Raw genomic sequence first — 16454 nt, 5'->3', positions numbered from 1 at the left:
TTTCTCTCTAAAGGTCAGTTTTCTCTTTATCCTCTCCCTATGTGTGTGTGTGTGTGTGTATATATATAGGGGTGAGTTAATATAAAAATAAAAAATACATACTAAACATGTGAATAAAAGAATTTGGCGATGGCAATTCTGTAAATAAGTTGAAATCTCTTTTTTTCACATAAATCCCAAATTGATCATCTAAACCCAACTTCATTTCATCAAAACCCCAAATGATTCTCTCAAAACCTATAATCATCGATCAATTTCACTATTTATAAGCTAAATCATATGCTAAGAATGGCGATTAAAGGTAAATTTCATTATTCTAATCATTTGTGTGCGTGTTGTTTGTTATACTCGTATAACTAGGGTTTGGATTGAGAAAAAATGATTTCAAATCTCTCATGTTTAATGTAATTTCTACACATATATACAATTGCAGATGATGAAACACCAGTTTATAGTGAACAAAGAAGCAAAAATAACCATGAAAGACCCTCACTTCGAACCAAACAGGTAACTAGTTTGTTTATTGTTTTTATTACTTTGCCAAGTAGTGTAATTATCATAGTTGTATGCAACGAGTCTGCTTATTTTCTTGGTTACTTTGTTTACTGGTTATAGTGTAATTAAATAGAGTAACTAACTTTGTATGTGTGTAATCTATCTATTTATTACTTTTGTAATCTGTTATAAGGTTGTAGTGTAATTATTTTGACAATTAGAGTAATTATCAAAGTTATAGTTTTTGTTTCATGCATAGTATAATTAGACTGTATAAGTAGAGTAATTAATAATATGTTTATAACTAGTTGTTTGTAATGTTATTTTTTTTGTTTATAGCTTTTGTAATTTGTTCTAAGGTTGTAGTGTAATTATTTTTCACAACTAGAGTATTATCCAAGGTATAGTAGTTGTTTCGTACATAGTGTAATTAGTCAGTATAAGTAGAGTAATTATTAATATGTTTATAATTAGTTGTTTGATGGTGAAGAAAGATGTGGTGATGAAGAAAAGTAGGCTAAGAAAAGTGTTTATTCTAGAAAACCAAAAAAAGGTTGTTGATAAAGAAAAGGATGATAAAAAGGATGTGGTGATAAAGAAAAGAAGCAAAGATCAAATATGGTGAAGAAGGATGTGGGGAAGAAGCTGCTTTATATGTTATGTAATTAATTTGTATGTAGCTTTTGTAACTATGTTATATGGTTATAGTGTAATTACATTAAATAACTAAAGTAATTATCATAGCTATAATAGTTATTTTGTATGTATTGTAATTAATATGTATAAATAGAGTAATTATTATTTTGTTTCAAGCTGGTTGTTTGTAATGCCAATTTAATGGTGAGAAGGAGGAAAAGTGAAAGGATAGCAATTATAAGGGCTTGAGATACTCAAATGATGAATCATTACGTATTGTGTTAGGTGACGATGGATAAGAAGCTGTTGACAAAGTGAAAAGGACTAAAAGAGAACCATCGATACAAAATCAAGCTTAAAAATAGAGATCGATGTAATGAAAAGGATTGGAAATGGAAACAATTGGCAGACTCACCTGACCTGCAAAGAGATAATTATATACATTTGCCGAGTCAATCCCTAAGAAGCCAATTAGAGAATTCAAACGCAATACGCTGAAATTGTGTTGTGACTCGTGCGACATCATTGAGACAATAAAAGTATTACTTGAAGCCAAAGAAGTGGATTGAATTTGCAATTAATGATTGGATTTGAGATTGCAGATTTTTACTCACTTATAAATTGTTTGAACCAAAATCAAAATTGTATTTGAATATTGTGTACTTATAAATTATAAATTGTAGATCATTGTTCACTTATAGTAGTTTACAAAAGAATCCAATTAAAACCCAAAACTGTAAATTGATGTTTATAAATTCTTTTGACTAAAAACAACCTGTAGTAGGTTTAAAGCCAAATTTAATATTGGTGTTGCTTGTTAGATCATTATCATATTGTTGAAGTCTATTCATTTGTGAACCTAGATAAACAAATTTAAGTTGAATAGATTGCATATTTAACATTTGGAAGGATACTTGGAATTATTCTTGTTAAACAATATAATTACTCTAGTTATTAGAAAAATTACTCTAGTTATAAAAATCAACTTCTATCAACAAATACGGTTATTAAACAAAATAAATAGTCTAGTTATAAAATAGAGTGATTATATATACAAGTAGAATAATTATGTAACTATTGTTGACTAATCGAATATAAGAATAACTACTCTGTTATAAAATTTATTACGCTACAAAAAAAATAAGCAACCGATTACACACCATAAAGTAATTACTTGCTTATACAAGTAATTACACTTAGTAATAATAGTTGTTTTATATGTAGAGTAATTATGTTTTGTAAATAGAGTAATTATTGAAAAACATTTACTCTATGGTTGTTTTGTAAATAGAGTAATTATCGTATATAAGTAGAGTAATTACTAAAACACAGGTTATCATATAAAACAGTCGCAAACACTCTGTAATTCCATTTTTTTTTTGGTTTTTCGATTTATAAGCTTTAGTTATCAAGTAATTCGATTCGCAAAGCTTCCATGGATCAATTAGTTTGATTCACAAGCTTTAATTGTTCGATTAGTCAAATTCACAAGCTTTAGTTAGTCCAATTAATCAATTAGGTTTGCACTAGTCTTCTTCAAAATCATTGTAACTACAAAATGATTGTTAAATCATATTTATAAGGTTTAGTTGAATAATGAATATAATTTGCAAGCTTCAATTCATTAATTAAGCACGTCAGTTCATTCGATTTAATCGATTAAGTTACCTAAACAAATGTGATTTAATCGATTTCGTCAGAAGAATAACAATTGATTACAAACTAGGTTTCTCCATCGCTTAATTTTTGTGTTTCCATCACTTCTTAGGTTTTGTATGTTAATTACGAATTTGCCGTCGTGATTTCACTTGGTTCGCATGTTTAGTACAGTTTTCTTATTTGTATTTGATCAATATCCTATACACACACACACATAAGGAGAGGATCAAGAGAAAACTCATCTTTAGAGAGAAAACTTAAAAACTCCTAAAGAATTATTTTTAATTAAAAATAAAAAAATATTTTCAAAATTCTGTTTTAGCCATTATTCTTATATTTAATTCGAAAAATATAAAAAAAATAAAAAAATTAAAAAAAAAACTGCTATAATGCACATATGTATTACTGTGCGATACCGTTGTATTACACATGTGTATTACTATGTATTTTTGAGTTTAATAGTTTTTTATTACATATATTCAATATTTGTTTATTGTATATGTGTAGTAGTGTTGTATTATATGGAAAAAAAATAATAATAAAATAAAAGTCGATGTGGTGCACATGTGTGTTAATGTTGTATTACACATACGTACTAATGTGTATTTGATGTGTGTATTAGTCTTATATTGCATATATACATTGGTGTGTATCAAATATGTGCAATAGTGTTGTATTCTATGCAATACAAACACTTTTGCATATATGCAATGCACACTATACCGACGAGGTTACCGACAAGTTTTTTTTTTTGAACCAATAACAACATATAAGAATAATGGAAAAAAAAGAAACTTAAAAAAAAATTTAAAAAAAAGTTAAAAATAGTTTTTTAGAAGTTTTTAGGAGTTTTTAAGTTTTATCTTTAAAAAGAGTTTTCACTAGAACCCACCCATATACACATATACATATACATATTTATATAGGAGAAGTATAGTTTGAAAACCCTCTTGAGTTAAGAAAACCCGTGAAAACCCTATATAACATCGTTTTTTTTTGTTACATGTAATATATGTTGTTACATTTAATACAAAACATCGAAAACATAAAAAAAATGTTTTGCTATTTTTTTACATTTTTTTAGTAATTTTTCTCTCTCCTGAAAACATATATAAAAATTAGTAAAAAAATGTTAAAAAATAGCAAAACATTTTTTTTTGATGTTTCGATGTTTTGTATTAAATGTTACAACATATATTACATGTAACAAAAAAAAAACTGATGTTAAATAGGGTTTTCACGGGTTTTCACAACTCAAGTGAGTTCTTACAGATTGGTTCAATTGGAACAAACTTGCACCTTCATGTTTCTCTCTCTATAAGACACCCTAGTATTTATGACCACTCACCAGTCCGACTACTTACAATTTAGCATCTACCGTTACAGATCTTCCTTCGGCAAGGTTTGATTGTCCTTCAATTGTCACCGTTACATCCTTTGATTCATACTCACAGCTTCGCCACCCTCATTAATAGATTGATTGCACCTTCAACTATTATCATTACATCCTTTGATTCATACTCACAGCTTCACCACCCTCATTAATAGATTTGAAATTAACGGTTGCGATTTTGAATTATCACGCTATTCAATCAATGAACAGTTTCAATTGAAGTCCCAATCATCGTGTCAACCATCTTTGAGTATCTTTTATATCATCACAACTGAAACGTCCATTCTCTCTTGCTCTCAAAATCATCTCTGCGATTCTTCGCCTGCAATCTCCATCGTTTAACTTACAGTATCAGGATTATTTCAAAAATCTTCGACATTCCTTTAGTTTTTTATCCATTCAATGTTCTTCTATATTACTTGCGAATTGGCAATGGATTTCAAAAAGGTATCATATCGTTATTCCTTCAATTTTATTATATGATTCCCTTTAATATATGAAGGTATTGTGTCGCTAACATCCATTATCCCTTCAATTTTGCAGTTCACTGATTTTGCCCTGGTCATCGCTATTCTTTCAGCCGATCAATGATTACATTGTTTTCCAAAACGTATGGTAGATGGATTTCGTTATGTGTTTACAATTCTTAATTTAGTTTCATAGTGATTGTTCAATTTTTATTACATCCAGTTATATAATGTTCTGGTTTGTGCGCGTTAAGTGTTTGATGATGTGTCTGAATGAAATCTTGGTTTTTGTTTGATGGTTCTCTTTTCTTATGTCTTCCTGATAGTGTTTGTGTATATGAATTACAACCTTGTCTTGTTGTATTTCTGTTTATGGTTACACTTGTCTTGGTTTAGATAAGTCTTTGTTACTTTTACCTTGTTTGGTTTAGAAGAATCTTTGTTTTATGTACTTGTGGGATCACATCAAAACCTAAAGATCCAGTGGTTAACATAGACGAATCTAACATCAACAATGAGTTGGCTGAAGTTGATTATGTTGCAGGCATTTAAAAGTTCTACAAACTCTCCAAAACTGAAGGTAGTTTGTACATGACCTGATAGCCACATCCTTTGCAAGACCCTTGGTTTGGACAAAAACACTGAAGCACCACACGAAGTACATACGTTATTTTTATAAATGAGATTTTATGCTTTTATGTGATTATTGCTTACATTTTATTATTCTGACCTCAAATAAAATTTAAGAATTAGGATTATGTTTTACCTTGATATTGAGTATAAACTTACGCGTTTTTAACTTAATACTATTTTTGATGGATTTCTTGGTTTTAATTTTTCCTATATTATTTTCATATATTTAGTAATTTTTTTATATAAAACAGAGGAATCAATGTGGTGATCCAAAGGTCAAATTGGTTATATGGGTCAACCTGCGAATCTGCTGGGTTGCCATGAGCATGATTCGTTAAGCTAAATGTGTTCTCGGGTTCCATTAGAAGCTGAGCCGAAACCGTTTAGAGTAAACCGAAAGCCATCATGATCACCGTCAAGTGTGATCATTTTGATCCATTTGCTAATGGTTAGTGACCGGTTATGCTCATGTTTTTATAATTAAACATTTATACATATAAAAAAAGGAACAATTTGTTACATAGCTTTGGATGTCTGGGAACTTGCTAATTGGTGAAATCCCAGAAACTGTTGGAAAGTTAAACGCTTTAACGAGTCTTGATTTGAGTGAAAACTAGTTAATGGAAGCATTCCAAGCTCAATCGGAGTCTTTAATGTCTATGCAAGATTCTTATTTCTTAACAATGTTTCAAGTTTCATTCTTTATTTATTTTCTTGTTGTTTCTTGTTCTAATTTACTCTTTTGGCAGAATATTATCGTTTATCTATCGGGTCAAGTTCTTGCAGCAATGTCAAAACTTGCAGCTCTTGATTATGTAGATTTGCCTTTTAATATACTCATTGGAACCTTACCTAGACCCTTAGCAAACCTTGCACATCTTAAAGCATTCAATGTGTCACATAATCAACTTAAGGTTGAACTGCCTGCAGGTGCATTCTTTAACACCATATCACCATATTCTGTATCCAACAACCTAAGTCTTTGCGGTGCAGCTGTTAACAAAAGCTATGCGACATCCTACCCAAACCGATTGTCCTATACCCAAACTCAACCGGATCAGACCCCGGACTCGGTCCCTCAAACCATAACTCATAAATGTAACGCCCGTTAATTTCCGACAAAAGGTTTAATCTTGTAGTGTTATGTACACCTTTCGGGCTTGACCTGGCATTCTCCCGGGAGCTCCTTGCAAACCTCGTAAACGTTCTCACTTAACTTTCCACCCAAGTTGCTACATACTTCAATTTGGAAGGACCTGGATGTAACTATTTTATATCATAAAACAAAAGAAAATTCAAACCCTAAACCTATTTGCAGCCGTCGGACCTGGACCCCCCCTGCTCGTTTTTCTTCTGCCCAGCCAAGTTTCAGCCGTGAAAACTTCAATTCAAGGTCGGTTTTTTGATTCCCCATGTCTTTTACACCTTAATTGATCATATTAACGTGCTTATTGGTCGTTGAGATTGAGTTTTGATGATAACAGCTTGCTGACAGATTCGTATACGTTTATTGTAGGGTCTGTAACGCGATGTTAATACACTGTTTTTGATCGATTCTTGATTCCATGATTTTCTACTTTGAGTCTAGTTTCCAGAAAGGTATAATACGTAATTTTTGGACGAGATTTGAATAGTTTTTATGAATTTATAAAATCGAGTGTCAAAGCTGATGCGGGATGACGGATTCTGGTCTGTCTTCCCGACGTCATAACCTTTTTTCGACAAGTCCAAATTGGTTCCACTTCTGGAAGTTAGTGTTTTGAGTTAGGAACCAAACCCAATTGGAATTGTTTAATTTGGTTCGGTAATGAATTTTATAAAAATAAAACCATTTGTTGCGCGCTGAAATAGCTGCACATACCTTTCTGTGTTGGAAGAATTTTTATGATTTTTGTGTCAAATAGAAAAATATAATAAAAATATTTTTATAAACCTAAGACATTTATTAAAGTCTGGTAAAAATTTAATAATTTAATTCAAAGGTTATCCTATGTAATTAAATGCATCTTCGCATGCTAAAATCTGCACGTTTTACTCGTTATTAATCAACAAGTTCGTTTTAGGCTTAACCAGTGGTTTTAGTTAGTTGAAAGGTTTTAGGGGCCTTGGGCCAAGTGTTGGGCCTCGGGCCAAGTGGTTGGGCCTCGGGCCAAGTGATTGGGCCTCGGGCCAAGTGGTTGGGCCTCGGGCCAAGTGGTTGGGCCTCGGGCCAAGTGGTGGGCCTGGAGCCAAGTGTTGGGCCTTGGGCCCAGTTGTTGGGTCTTGGGCCTGAATGGCCCATTAGGCTAGAGTGTTGTTACAGTCTAGTTTAGTAACGCGTTGTGTATAATTTACAGGCCCTTGCTTGTGATTGTGCTCTTAGGGATTTCCTAGCTCATTGCAGGTGTTCGGTTGATTCAGGTGAGTTCATGATGCCCTTTTTACTCTTTTACGTTTTGGGCTAGCATACACACCGAAATACAATTTTAAACGATTTTACTCGTTACAATGATTTGAATAGTTTTACATGGTCTCACTCGTGATGGTGCATTTTGAAAGCTATATTTGAATTATTTTATATGGCTTAGGATATTTTAGACTCGTTCATGGTCTTGTGTCCTTATTTTACATACACTATTGATGGTCTAGACTCGAGGACGTTAGCAGACTTGGTAGTAATTGAATATGAGTAGACCTATCTACTTAGTTCCCGTATGGGATGATATATATATATATATTTATGTAGGAATATATATATGTATGTATATATGGAGGTATGTATGTACGTATGAGGATGTGTACCTTATAGCCTACGATTGTGTAATGATATTTAGTTTCTCGTGACTAAGAATGATGTATGTAGGCTTATTGTTGTGTGTGTGCATGGTGATTCATGGCCGGGTCAAATATATTACTCGGGTTGTACCCGTGGTGAAGAGGCCCGTGTGACGTGATCATCATTTTGGCGGGTCAAATATATTACTAGGGTTTTAAAATCCCGTGGTGAAGAGGCCCGTTGGATGTTGAGCCGTGATCGGGTCAAATATATTACTCGGGTTGTACCAATGGTGAAGAGGCCCGTATTACGTGCTTGGATGTATGAGCCGGGATCGGGTCAAATATATTACTCGGGTTGCACCCGTGGTGAAGAGGCCCGTATCCCGTGCTTGGATGTATGAGCCGAGATCGGGTCAAATATATTACTCGGGTTGTACCCGTGGTGGAGAGGCCCGTATCTCGTGCTCGGATGTATAAGCTGTGACCGAGTCAAATATATTACTCGGGTTTGACTCGTGGTGGAGAGGCTCGTGTCACATGCTTAGGTCTTACCGCGTCCGGGTCAAATATATTACTCGAGTCTTGACTCGTGGTGGAGAGGCCCGTGTACGTGTGTTCGACGATGATTGTATTAATTGGTGAATTATATATAATTTATTTTATTTATACATTCTCTATTGTTTATAACTATAGCTTTGAAATAAAGTATGAATTATTGTTTATGAAAACTTGAACTCACTCAGCTCAAGCTGACTTTGTGTGTATGTTAGATTGACTTTCAGGTTGAGGGTTAGAGATTTCCGCTTGGACGTGCTAGAGACTACTCGGACGGTTGAAGGCACATCTAGTCGAAGAATTAATAACACAAACTGTTTCTTTTAAATTATTACCATAAGTATTTAAATTTTAATTTTGGTCACTTTCCTGGTTTTGGGAATTTTGATGTTATCTATTCCGCTGTTTACTACTCTGAAACGATTTTAATGAGATGAAGATTTCAAATAAAACGAATATTTTATTTAAATTTGATTTTTGCACACTTGCACCCGTGTTTGGGATTTTTAATACTTAAACTTTTCCGCTGTTATTTACTCTGAACTTGTTTTAAATATAAAGAATCGTTTGGTTTTAAATTTTTGTGAATTTGTGGATGTGATTACCAACTGTAGGATTCCTGGGATTCGGGGTCTTACAATAAAAAGATACTTCTCCGCATTTCAGCTTTTATTGCTATCGGTGCGGCTGTAGTAATCGTTATCGGCATAACATTCATCACGGTTTTGAACATTCGGGTCTGGTCCACCATGTCCAGGTCAGCAGCTGGGGTAATATTATCTGGAGGTGACTTCAGCAGCTCGCATACCACCGACACAAATTTTGGAAAAGCTCGTTATGTTTTCGGGCGAGCCCGATTTTAGTACTGGTGCACATGAACAAGGATTGTGAGCTCAGTCGTGGGGGGTTCGGGGTGGTGTACAGGACAGTACTTGGTGACTGTCAGTCTATAGTGATTAAGAAGCTTACTGTTACGAGTTTGGTGAAGTCTCAAGAAGACTTCGAACACGAGGTTAAGAAACTGGACAAGATTCATCACCCGAATTGGGTACCTCTTGAAGAGTATTATTGGACTCCATCTTTGCAACTATTAATATCTGAGTATGTATCTGGTGGCAATCTTTACAAGCATTTGCATGAAACTGAAGGCTCATTCGCTTCGAATGAAAGGTTTAATATTATTATTGGCATAGCTAAAAGTTTAGCTCATTTGCATAATCTTGGTATCATACATTACAATCTAAAGTCTAGCAACATATTAATAGACGGTTTGGGTGAGCCGAAGGTAGCAGATTTCGGGCTAGCTAGGCTTTTACCAATGCTGGATTGGTATGTTCTCGGCAACGAAATACAAAGTGCTCTTGGTTACATGGTGCTAGAGTTCGCTTGCAAAACGGTTAAGATAACCAAAAAATGTGATGTGTATACAGCCTTACAAGTGTGAATAATATTTATGTGAGTTGATACATATATATATATCTTGAGTTCTTCACCTTAAAATAAGAAGTAAATGCGATCTAATTTTTATCAAAAATAATGGTAGACGTAAGCCCTCTAACTGATGTTGCTGCCCATAAAAGTTCTTAATATTTTATTTTCTACCAAAGTCCACTAAATAAAAGGTTTATTATTCTGCAGTTGATCCGTGTTTAAAAAATCAAGAGATTGAGTGTGCTAAAGTGCAGCTTTGCAACTTTACTTCTTAGGCAGATTTTAAACAATGTTAGTGATAATTTCTTAAAATTTAAGATTAGTATGCATACAAACATTGGTTTTCGAAAGTGTTATGCGCAACATTTAGGCTAAATTTTGTAATGAAAAAGTTTATGCAAAGTGTCATGCATAATCTTTAAATAAGATAAGTAATAAATAAAAAAGGGAAAATATAAAACCTTACTATCCATATTTTATTTTTGTTAACTATTTTAGATGATAGTAATTTATAAATAATGATAGTAAAGTGGTGTCTATAAATCAATAAACAGTGGGAACATAAAGGTAAAAGAATTAACTAAGTGTTATATTGGCTAAATTGAACAAATGATAGTCAAGATTATGCTGTTCATTGGGAATAGAAGAGAGGAGAATGAGCTGACATCGAACGATTAATTTCTATTTCTTGTTACTGTGGAATTCATCTTTAAGATGGATCACCCTTATGCGGTCAACGAACTTCTACTTGTTTATATTTTTGAACCATTATTCACTGTCACTGGTGGCATCACCAATGGAATCCATGCTCATTCGCAATTGAAGCCAAATTTTAACTTTCGATTAAACAGCCACCTGCTCAAGTGATGAGCGATAGAATCCACCACAACCTGCAGATAATATAAGCTAAAAAGATAAGACTTTATGTTAATCATATTAAACACATTGTTTCTTGTTAGCAATTTGGGAGGCTGGTCAACCTAAGCCTATAGCGACCCTAAGCTTAGACCTGCATAAACCGTTTTGACTGATGGACTGAACTCATTATAAAACCTCAATTGGTTTAGTTGACTAAATAAAGTCAAGTTGTGGTATTACCGACTAAATCCTTATTGCATCACACTTGCACCGCATACCAACCACATTCTCATTGCATCGCGTGGGCACACACACACACACACACACACACACACACATATATATATATATATATATATATATATATATATATATATATATATATATATATATATATATATATATATATTGGGCGCCCAAGGGGCATTAAACCATAGCGGGGCGGGGTTCGATACCCCGTTTTCTACAAGGCGATGACGTGGAGTTGACATGACATTGTTGAGGGGCTTTCGAAGCACCCACCATAGCGAATAGCTTGAGGGCCAACTAGAGATATTAATGGTTGTCTAAAAGTGATGATGGTCAATTGGGGTCATTCATACTAGTAATGGTTAAATGGTGGCCAAACATGATGTATTAAATAGTGGTTTGTAGTTAAGCATGGCCAACATAGTTGATATAAAGTTATTATTATTATTATTATTATTATTATTATTATTATTATTATTGTTAGAGCATAATGTCTATTGCTAGGGCCTCAGATGTATTAGATATGGTTGTGTAGAGCTAAAATGTCAAATTTATAGTTTGAGTTTAAAGGTCAACGCATAAGTCTTCAAGTCAACGCATATCATATGCGGCGTATATGATATACGCCGTATATCATATACAGACTTGATGAGCTTGTTCATGTTTCCTATAAATAGGAGACTTATGCGTTATTATGTAGACTTTTGGTGAAAGGTTAGAGTGAGAGAGTAGAGAGAGAAAGTTGCTACAAAGTCATATCTTGTAATCTTTGAAGTTATCAATGAAGAGAATGCTTAATGTTTACTTGTGTTATTTAATCTCAATGAATTCCGCACTTTGAGATATAAGCTGTAATATCTAGAGATCTTAATTGTTGAATACATCAGCATGTCAACCCAATATCAAGTGGTATCAGAGCATAATGGCTCGTTACTAGCTTGAACATCACAAGTTTTCAAGGTTTTTGTCTCTATCTACAATTTCAACCGTCAAAAGTTCTTCAAACTCTCACAGTACGTTCTATACACATCCGTGACAAACCCTACCAAAATCATTCAATTCCTACATCATTTGCATCCTCAAATTCCAAAATCATTAACATGGAAATTTTCACCGTATATGTCATGATTGGGTATATGTTCTTCACGTATAACATATACGGCGTATAACATATACACCGCATATGTTATAAGGTGACCACTTATACGTTTGACCTCATACATACATGTTGACCTTTCTTCAAAACATATACGTTGACCACATTTGACCAAGACTTATACGTTGATTTTTCTTGGAGTTCAAACATATCCATTGACCAAAGAAGATATACGTTGACTGTGATCAAAATGGAAAACCTAAGTGCTTTCGTATCACAGCCGTCTATTTTACTTCAGAACATTAATTTGGAAAATGAAATGAGTACAACCAATAAGCCTCCTAAGCTTCTTAGGATGGAAGATTATCCTTCGTGTGCTGACAAATTTGAGACGTACGTTCAGGCATTGAACTACGAAACATGGACTGCCATTGAAGAAGAATACATTATCCCTAAGAATGAGAATGGAGAAAATTATAGATTATCTCAGATTGCTGATGTAGATAAAGATTCATTCCTTAAAGAGAAGAAGATGTTGAATCTATTTCAATAGTCCATCAAAGCTGAGATCATTCAACTTTTGCTACACAATGGTTCTTGCTACTCAATTTGGCAAGCATTGTTGAATAAAGATCGTGGAAATCCCGACATGAGAAAGAGCAAAATTGCTTTGCTGAAAAAAGAATTTGATATATTCACTCAAGTTAAGGGTGAATCATTAGCTTAATTGATTGAAAGATACTGCTATCTAGTGAATGAGATGAAGAGACTAAAGATTGACAAGCCTGATTATGAGTACATAGATAAACTTGCAGATGCTTTACCTGAAGAGTGGGGTACTTTCATAGTGATTCAACAATCTAATCCATTGCATATTCTCGTTTGAACCTTGTAAGTTTTATTGAGAAACTTGAAGCTCATTGTGGCATTCGTCAATTTTCGATCCGTATTTGTATTTGTAAACCCGATCCGTTGTGTCATTTGATTATTTTGTCATGATTATTAATAAAGAATTCCCGACATTTATGTTTAAACGTTTGTTCATTTATTACTACATTCCATTTCTTATGAAATCACGAGGCATATCGATAACTCGCTTAAAACGCGTAAATAATCCAAAACCGATTAAAATCGCGTAACAATCGTAAACCTTAATGGTAATTGTTAACCAACATCTATAACGTATAACAATCACCTTAATTGCGCGTTTGATTCCCGTAAACCCTGTAACAACCGCCGGAATCCGTTTAAACACCATTAACAGCAATTAATCGTCATACGCTCAATTAAATCCTATAAATAGGTCGCAAACCTTCTTCTAAACTTGTCCTTAACATCTAAACGCATTGAAATATTCTCTAAAGCTTATAATCAATCCGTCAAAGTTCTTTTTTCCCGTGACCTTGTTAACCATCAAACGGAAACAATACAAGGTAATCTATATATGGTTATTAATCACATTTAGCCAAGAATCAAAACCCCTAACACAATTTAAACAAACATTTAATGGATTGGACATATTGAAAAGCTAGGGTTATATGTGAAGAAGATGAATATGGAAACAATATATATAAATTATGTTTCAGTATTAAATAAACAATCATGCTTATCTTGTCTGGTTAGTCTCCCTTGATGTGATGCTATAGACCTGGGTTCAAACCCGGGCCAATGCAATATTTATTTTTACTTTATTTAAATCTTTTAAAGTAATTATTATAAACTATATATACTTTTAAAGTAATTATTATAAACTATATATACTTTTACAACTCATTTTTTTAACAAATAAATATCATTTTAAATCATATAAATCAAATATAGAATTATATTTATCATTTTTACCCAAAAACCAATCTTTCAAAACCCATCGAGTTTCATTAAACTTGTTAAAACATTAAAATTAATTTATATTATTCCATTACTCTACTAACTTTATAATTCGTCACACCGTTGAAATTATTTTACAAATTCCATTTCCTTACAGTAATTAATTAAGCTTTTAAACCGTTAATATTAGTTTCAATAAACTTTAAATTCATTAATATTAGTTTCAATAAACTTTAGTTCGTTAATATTAGTTCGTTAACTTTAATTTGTTAACTCATTCGTTAAACTTTAACTCGTCCTTTTTTTTTATTTCGATAAACTTTAATCCGGTAATATTAAAACTTTAATTCGTTAAACTGTAATTCGTTAAACTGTAATTCGTTAGTTTATAATTCATCAAGACGATAAAGATAGCGTTATGATTCGTTAGCTTTCAATTTATTTAACTTTAATTCGATAACATAAATATTATTCGAGATATGATTACCAAATAAAATTTTTATAAAATAAATATAAATTATAATTCATCATTTTTCCGTTTAAAAATCAAACTTTCATTTTCGTAACCCACTAACTTTAATTCGTTTTTTAACATAAACTGTAAAGTTTAATTAATTAGAGTATTGCAATAAAACCTTTGAATTCAATTTCGATCCGTTTACAAACTACAATTCACTATATGGATTTGTGTGTTACTTGATTACTTGCTCGAATTTACTTACACGTGGTAGGCTCATACGCTCCCCTTTGCACTCAGGTCCATTGTATCGAGTGGAAAAGGGCCTCATTATCCGAGTACGTTGGTTGTTACCAACTGGAGAGGACCTTACTTGCGCGATTACCTGAGTACGTTGGTTGATACCAACTGGAAAGGAATTTACTTGCTCGTTTATCACTTGTCCATGAATTTTATGATTTTTACATATTCTATCAAACTGTGAGAATCTCACCAGCTATGTTCATAGTTGACTTTATTTTATACATATGTTACAGGTGTAAAGATACGAGGATGAAAGTTAGAAGACACATAGCATGCCTATAGGATATTCAAAGAACAACTTATCATTTGTTTATTTATTTGTTACAACTTGTATTATTTGATAAACTTGTGTTACATGAAGATTTAAATGAAATAATTTTATTATGGTCACCTAATAGTGTCACGTGTGTTTGAGCAATCTGTACGTCACACTCAGGCGTTTCCGCTGTATCCGGGGTGTTACAAAATCTATGTGAAAAATGTGAATTACCTTGCTTTGAATGTGATTTTAAAAATCTAGAAATCAAATTAAAGAAACACTATGATAAATCTTTGTTTGATTTAAATGTTGTTTATGAGGCCTACATGAAGCTTCAATCGTGTGAAAAGGGTCTTTGGGAAAAGATTTTACAAAACCAAAAGACAATTTCAATGCTTAAACACACGGTTGAAGACAAACAAATTGCCATTAACAGACACATTGAAGAAAACGCAGCACTCAAACTTGAGCTTCAAACACTCAAGATTGAGACTAAACGAGTTAACCTGGAACTGGTAAGCTATGCTGCGTCGTCACATGTACTTGATCACATTATCCCCAAAGCATCATCAAATAGTGAGGATAATGAGACCGATAACTTAAGAGAAAATTATCATGCTGTGCCTCCACCTTTGTGGAATGACTATGTTCCAATGAAACCAAAAGGTTTGAAAAAGGCACTCAATGTGGAAATCAATACGCCACAGCATGATAGTTCTAAATCTGTTGAACATGAGAGTTCTGGTTGTGATTCTGCAACTGGAATAAAAATGGCAGAAGAAGTGTTGAATGAGAAAGGTGTTAAACCTCATGGGTTGGGTAATCATAAGAGTGATTTGGATAAACAAAAGAAAATAGATGAAAACTAGTCAAGATTTGCAAAAACAAGTTTCTATAACAAGCAATCTTCACGTGTTAATCAATTTCAAGAGAAAAAGATAAAGTTTGTAATTGGCAAAACTTCAAAGTCTGAAAAGGAAATTGAATTCTAGAAAACAGTCAAATGATGAATTTTATCGTTTGAAAGCTGAACATGATCATGTTGAATCAACATCTCAGATCAATAAGTTTACTGATAAGAGACGTTGTTTTGGTTGCAATGAGGTTAGACATGTGTTTTACACTTGTCCTAATCGATACAAACAAGATCACATGTCTAGTCAAAAATCTCAAAAGATTGTGAACAAAAGACCTGGATTAGGTAATTTGTGTGATAAGAAACTAGGCTGTGTCATTGACAATGTGAAAATTTTAAAAAGAAATGAGTCAGTGAATGCTAAGAGGATTGTTCAAAATGATGTGTTAAAATCAACAATTTCAAAAACAGTTCAAACATCATTTTATAAAAAGAAACAATCTGTTGGTCAAAATTGGGTACC

General features: G+C 32.8%; 1 pseudogene; it reads left to right on the top strand.

The window, feature by feature from the left end:
* Positions 1-288: 288 nt before the first annotated feature.
* LOC143614517 (putative LRR receptor-like serine/threonine-protein kinase IRK) lies at positions 289-10039 on the top strand (annotated as a pseudogene).
* Positions 10040-16454: the final 6415 nt, after the last annotated feature.

The sequence above is a fragment of the Bidens hawaiensis genome, unplaced genomic scaffold (assembly GCF_021521415.1).
Source record: "Bidens hawaiensis isolate Kalapana, Puna unplaced genomic scaffold, B.hawaiensis_p1.1 tig00040120_1, whole genome shotgun sequence".
In the NCBI taxonomy this organism is placed as follows: domain Eukaryota; kingdom Viridiplantae; phylum Streptophyta; class Magnoliopsida; order Asterales; family Asteraceae; genus Bidens; species Bidens hawaiensis.
This window is presented reverse-complemented; position numbering and strand designations above follow the sequence as displayed.